Below are 7,346 nucleotides of genomic sequence, written 5' to 3'. Positions count from 1 at the left end.
ATCACTATAAAATTGTTTATTGCAGCTTTCTAAACAGTCACTTAAGAGTTACATTTTAAAAAAATAACTGAAATTCAAGCTGTATTCAAACATGATCATGTATTTTACATAATGGCTTATAATGACACCGCTAAGTTCAAAATCGTATATTGCAGTCCAAGCACTGCAGAAATATGGACAAAGCAAAATAAGGCAAAAGCTTTTGGCTTGCATATCATAGATTTATCTTCAACATTGTCATCACATTATTATTGTGGTTTCATACAACTGAATTCTTAGTTTGTAAAAAGGCAGTTGATAAAATTAACCTATTACATGTGCACAGTTGTTTCTGACTATGGTTTGGAAGCATACATGGTTACACAGAAGACCATAATTCAGCACAGGATTTGACCAAAACAAAGCACTGCTGACTCCAGTGAAGTTTAGAAGCAGGATCACCCTTAAGAGATAGATGTTAGTTGGTCTCTGCAGTATTGGAAGTCATTAAACACTGTGGTAAGATGGGAATTACAGTACTCTATGTAGAGTCGAATTGGATCAAATCGAATTGAATCAAATCAACTGGAATAGCAGCCTTGCAGAAAACAGCAGATGTTTACATGATTTGCTCTGCTGAGATCCAAAATCTGAGCAACAACAGTGACTGAGAAACACCAAGCAAGGTCAAATCTTCTGGTTCCTACTAAGATTTTTATGAGTACTGCCGACACAATTAGCAGACCCATGTGGACCATGTTGTCTACTGAAATGTGGCTTTGTGTGGCAGTTAACAAGGGAGAAAAAAAAGTAAATGAAAAGGACTCACAAAGCAAAAGTCATGAGGCAAGCAGGACTGAAGTAGAGAGAAAGATTTGGGGTAATAAAAAAAGTGGATCTCTGGGTCTGAAAAATGTGGGGAACAGAGATGAAGGTTCAGGAATAGTTGTGGAGAACAGACAAAAAGAGGAAAGATAAAAATCTCCCACATTATACAGTGCTGGTGGAAACTACATTCATAAACGTAGAAAGCCAGAATGAAATGCAAAAGGAAGCCTGAGACCTAGTCTCCCCTCCAATGGAAACTCACATAAGAGCAGAGAGAACCTTGCACAAGAAGAAGCTAATACAGAGGACAGACTGTACAAAGACAACATTTCAATAGTAGAATGAGTGGGAGACCTCAAAAACAGCAGAAAAAAAAAATGAAGACGCTTTGTAGAAAGAGCTGAATACTCTGCATTAAAGGGGGCTGAGAGAGTGAAAAAGCCCTTTACTTCGTCTGATGAAAGTCCCTAGTGAAACAGATGCAGTGAGGAAGGGAATATAGGCTCCAATTAAGGTCTGACATGAAAGGACCAACACATCTCCCTTGTGAACAAATCCAAAAGGCAAGGTGAAAACATTCTGGGGATGGAAGTTCAAGGGGGTTTGCTGTGTCGAATCTCATTAGGTCCAGATGGATATCAAACTGGTGGATGTTTTCAGAATTACCTGTGTCAAGAATGTTGACAATTCTATGAACTAGTGACCCTTTTGCTTCCATGAACTGAGTATAATGTCACCTTCCTATCCCATTTGCTGTTTTTGCTTTGGTCTTTCTTGTAAATCCTTACTATGGGGTAGTTAATATGCCTTAAAACTCTGACTAAAATCCCGGTGGATTTCAGATACTAGACTTTCACTATGAGGCAAAGTAATGGAATTTAATGCTCAGCTCACATACATACTATCCAACAAAACTTCTGTTTGTTCTTCACATAGATGAGCTGAGCTAATTGGCTTGCTTCCAGTGAAATAAATAAATAAACATATGCCCCACTTCTGTGAAAGAAGTCAATGAACAGAGCAAACCAAAACCTTAAGTGTAACTGTAAACCGGAACTCCAGGCAGAAACGGAATTTAACTTCCGTCAACTTCCATCAACTTGACCTTTTTAAGACTGGTGCAAGTTTTGATGTTAGTGTCCACCATTAGATAAAACAAAGTAGGCTTCATTCCTAAAATCAGGGAAATGAATAGCATAAAATATTATCAGTCCAAGGGGTGCCATTTGAAACCCACGTAAACAGCAGAAATGAAATGTGAATGACTTTTACATCATATATTATTTGCACAAAGTTTTGTCACATATGATTCGGAGTGCTCTGCTGACTCAGACTGAAGACTGAAGATCAGTGTTCACTAAAATGTCACACAACATTTATGCTCTCTGTAAAGAAGGCATGAGTTGAAGCTCTCATTTCCACTCCATGGTCCTGGATATCTAAAAGCCCTTGTCTGAGAAACCTGACAGATCAGGTGTGAAGCCACTGAAAGGCAGATTATGTCCATTGTCCTTCTTTCTTCACCTCCACTGCTTTTCCTTTCCAGAGGCTGGGGGGTGGGGTGGAGCTGGTAATGGGAGAGGAGCTATGTAGATGAATACATCAGACTGAGATATTCAGATATCAATATTCATAGCAGGCATGATAATATATGTAAAATAAAAAGGAAACACAGCAACCTTTCCTTGGAAATGCATTTCAAAACTTCTCATCTCACTTCTCATCAAACTGGATTTAAGGAAGGAAAGCACATGTCACTCTAAATTAGGTCAACATCAAAATAAATGAGTAAATAAATAAATTTCATGACTCTCTATTTCACAAGGACTCCTTCCACTGATGAAGAAATTTCTATTCAGTGCCAGAAACATTAATAGCACTTTTCTCTCTCTTCCTCATACTCCGTGCTCTATGTGGCTCTGTTGTCCATTTCCCCTTCCCAACTGACTCACCACCAGCGCTTTATCAGCCCTGTTATTCCGTGAGCAGTGGCCCATAAAGCGAAGATAACAAGTCCCAACTCTCAGCAAGCTTTTCCTTGTCAATGAGAGATTAAAAATAACGGTCAGGGGCTATGCAATGATATTTGCAGCCAACTTTACAAATTTTCATCCAGAGCACCTGACAATTTTTACCCCTTTCTAATCTTCTGCAATAGCTTGAATTTCCCCTCATTAGGTTTCATTGCAGAGAGGACAAAAAGGTGCCATATGGCTTTCCTGCTCAGAAAATGTATCGTTAAAATAGGTAGGCAGGTTATCATATTGATGTAGCTCCCTGCATAGGCAGACTGAAAGGATTTTAGGTAAGCTCTAAAGTTAGGAATATGAAATATTCACTTTGCCACTTTAGAGTTTCCTTACATAAGTCTCATGTAGTCTCACAAAGCAGGTGAGGAAAATCAAAATCCCAACTACAGCGCAGCACACACCCCTTTCCCATAGTTTTCTATAAATGCAACAAATAAGCACATGCTATTGGGGAAAGAGTGTTGCAAAATCTCTTCAACTTTGTCCATCTGTTAAGAAATAAGATAGGTCATGCCTTTTCTGACTTCATCCAAAGTAATTTCTCTACTACTTTTAAAATCCATCTCAGAGCAGACACATAATTGGCAAGATTCCCATAGCCCTCTACCTGCTAAAAAGCTCTTAAAAATCTTCATAGTTTATAAAACTAAATTCAGACCAAATCCCAGGCTGTTATTCACTTTCACTTAAAAGCCAGTGCAGGTATCACATTGACCTCAGTTGTTTCTATATAAAATCATCCATTGGTAGGTTTGCCAGGGCGTATTCAGATTGGCTCGGCATTTAGCTTTACACCTGCAAGGTGTTCATGTCTCAGTATACACCTGCAAGGTGTTCATGTCTCAGTATAAGATTTAGGTTATCTGGATAGAGCAATATAACACTGTTTCTAAACAAGTTTTCTGCTTAAATTCTGGGTATTGCAGATTTCCACAGTCAACCGGTCTCCTCACCTTTTAAGGAAACAAACATAGCAGGGAGGTAGGAGGAAAGAAGAAGAAGCAAGGTAACAACTGTAGGTTACCCTGCAGCACTAGAGATGATTAGAAAAGGAAGCTAACAATTACAGTAAACTATTTCTTCATTTTAGTAGATGACCCTTCTACTGTTAGAATTACAAACATTTGACTTAGGCACGGACAGAAGCTCAGAGGTGGCTCCTGACTCCTGACTGCAAGAACTGGCAAAATTTTCAACTACACCTTTGCAAGTGCTGGCATGTACTGGACAACCATATGTGACTATGGTGTTTAAAAAAAAGCTCTTACAATGTTTCACAAATAATCTTCCAGTTTTGGGTGAAACATCAGTCACTCACTGATCACAAGTTGATCTACTTTCTGCTGGTCCAAACAGCTGATGTGTGGTGCATAGTATCTTCATCTAAATCATATAAAACCCACTCACCCAGCAGACTGTTACCACTGAAAGTCTAGTGATTAATTCAATAAGGATCAGTAATCTGGATCAATTGCTAGGAAAGGCAACTTGTATTTATGACTGTTCAATAAGCACATTATTTTGAAAAGGCATGATGAAATGCAGTAATGTGTTCTGTTTGTTTGTTTGTTTTAAGAATTGGAATAATAAAATCTGAATTTTATTTCTGTTATCTCTGTGCAGAATTGCACTTGTACAAGTCAGGATGAAGACGAACACCAGCTAGCTCTTTCACTCCAGTATCAATCTTCAAGCTGTAGGTGACCTAAACTACATAAAGCTCTCTTCTGGATTTTCAGCTCTCTATTTCATACCTGGATGCTTATATTAGTCTAAGCTTGTACCAGAAATCCATGAGAAACAACAGATTGGATGAGACATTGGGATTAGATGACGACCTTTGATTTGGTCAATTGACTGCAAAAACATTCTGTAATAACATAAAGAACAAAATACTTTGTGCACTACCATACTGAGATATCACCTCTCCCGGTGTATCTCTTTTCCATATATCTGGTGCATATAGGTTACTGTAGCACCAACATAATCAGAAGGTGGGCATATTAAGAACTTCGAGTGACACTGAGTGTACTCAAAATTGTGCTGATAGGACAAGAGCTCCTTTAGTGATTGATTGGCACCGACTCTTTGTCCTGTCTTCCCAAGGGGAAAATAAGGACAAACTGATACACAAAAGAGAAAATGAGAAATGCAGAAGAGTGACAGACATTCAGCTGGCAAACTGGGTCTGTCATAACTAAGGATACAGCCCTAGGGTTGGATTAGCTTCATGGCCTACATCAAATATCTGTGTTATCATGGAGGCACATGTTTTTGACTGTCATGAATCATACATAGACATGATGCTTAGGTGAAGTGGCTTGTAAACGCTTATCTGTGACTGAGCTTTCTAACTGTTGATGGATAGCACAAAGAATAACAATAAAGCTTTGTCCTGTTTTATCCAGGATCGAGTTGAATTACTGCAAAGTTATATTTCCAAAATATATTGTTTGAAATTCCACTGAAATTGGAATTAATTAAGGCTCTCCTTTTTTTCTCTATGTTTTCATTATGTTTCTATGAGCAAAAGTCATGGGTAATTGTAAGGAGGGCAAGAAGAAACATTGTGAGAAGGTAGTCTGAAACTATGGTTGCATTTAAGTATAGAAGTGAGATCTATGATTTTTCATGTGCAAACTCTTTGGACATCAACCAGATCTCCAATGTCAGTTTTGAAAATCATCTAATTCCCTCTTTCTCTCTCGCTCTCTTCTCTTCTTTTATTGGATCAGCAGCAGTTTGTGTTGGCAAGTTCTTTTGACCTCCTAAATGTGAAATATGTAGGGTGGGGAATGGATTTTCCTAGATTGCCTGTTAAAGTGATGTCCAGGTGACTAGAAACCTTGAAACACATGATGATAAAGTCAAATACTCAGCATTGTCATTAAAACCTTTATTTATTTGTGGCTGCTAAACACTGAGGTAAAAGAAGAACCTTAATCAATTACTTCAACCTTCATTCATCTTTTAGGTCGAACTGAGATGACTGCTGGTTTTGAAGTAAGACCAGAACATATAAATTGAAGACACTTCTGCCCAATACCCAGCTGCTTCTTAGAGTGACAAAAGTCTGGTGTTTTGCCACGTTGAACACTGGCAGATGAAAACTCTCAAGAAAGGGAGCCAGGTTTCCCAAATTCTGTTACTACTTCTGCTGTGGACCTATATGTGAATTTGGGTCAACCCTTCCAAAATGTGTGGTTTGATATTTAGCAAGCTAAGTGTTTTCCTAATGAGATTAATTAATGTTCCAGGGAGGTATTTAGCTCCATATAAAACTCCCTATATTTTGGTGACTAAGCCATGCTCTTGTGTCCGCAGATGATTTGAAGGTACAAGACTTTTACACAAGTGTCAGCACTTTGTGACATTTTTAGCTCACCCTGCCTCCCTCCCCCAGCCTCTTGCTACACCTCCAGAAGAGTGTTAATGTCCTGTAGATCTTCTGTCATTGGTCCCATAGTCCCATACATGGGTCCCAAAGTCCCATACATGTGTCCAGAGATTGAGGGGTGTTAGAAGTTGCTCTAGGTGACTATGCATAGGCAATTAAATCTTCTTCCTGGTGTTTAGCTACCTTGACCTACATTTAATTATACTAAGCAAGACTGTGTCCAGAAAACTTTTGTAAGGACGAAAAAAAAAAGTACTTTCCCCATTATTTGGCATTTGTAAGGACAGAAGAACTAAGGTTATTACCTTGCTTAAAGAACTTAGTTTTCTCTACACTTTTAAGTCCCTAAAACTAGGATTTTGTGGTGAAACTAAGATTTTCAGGCAGGTCTTCCATGGTGATGTCCAACCATGCTCTACCTGAAAAGATATGTGGTCACAGAGCACTGAAGCCAATGAAGATTTACACCAGGGCACATAGATGGCTCTGTTTCTGTGGTAATTTTGGCATCCAAGTGAAGGATTGTTACTATGGCATTACTTGAGGCCAACAGGTTTTCCCAAAAAAAAAAAAAAAAAAAAAAAAAAAAGAACAAAATGTTATCTCTTTATTGCTAAGACTCTTTGAAAATGAAAAGTATTGATTATTTTATCATTTCTGCTGGCAGATAAGAAGAATCTAGACAGACAGTAATTCAAAGTATTACCAGTTTTGTGCAGAAATTTATTGCATTTCTGACAATGAGATACTTAGAGATCTACAGGGATTTGTTGGGGTTTATTGAAAAAACCCTTGGGGTACAGGTTGGTGTAGAATCTTGTTCTTTTTGCAGGAAATCCTGGGATAGAAAGAGTCATAAAGCACTGTGCTGAAAAATGTGTTGGGAAGGAACACCACACGCTCAGAAACTTGCCTCAGTCGGGAAATCTGAAATATAGGGAGTACACAACTGCCAAAATGCAGAGCAGTAAATTTCTCCACTGAGTTCTGAGTTTTGCCGTTCACCTCTCGGTGCTTTTGGAAAATCCATTTACGCTCTCTGTTCAGTGGTTTACTTCCTCAAGAAGAAAGGTGGGGGTTTTTATGGCAACCTTTGAAACAGAGCTGTGATC

The sequence above is a fragment of the Rissa tridactyla genome, chromosome Z, assembly GCF_028500815.1.
Source record: "Rissa tridactyla isolate bRisTri1 chromosome Z, bRisTri1.patW.cur.20221130, whole genome shotgun sequence".
Lineage (NCBI taxonomy): Eukaryota > Metazoa > Chordata > Aves > Charadriiformes > Laridae > Rissa > Rissa tridactyla.
Note: the sequence above shows the minus strand (reverse complement) of the source record.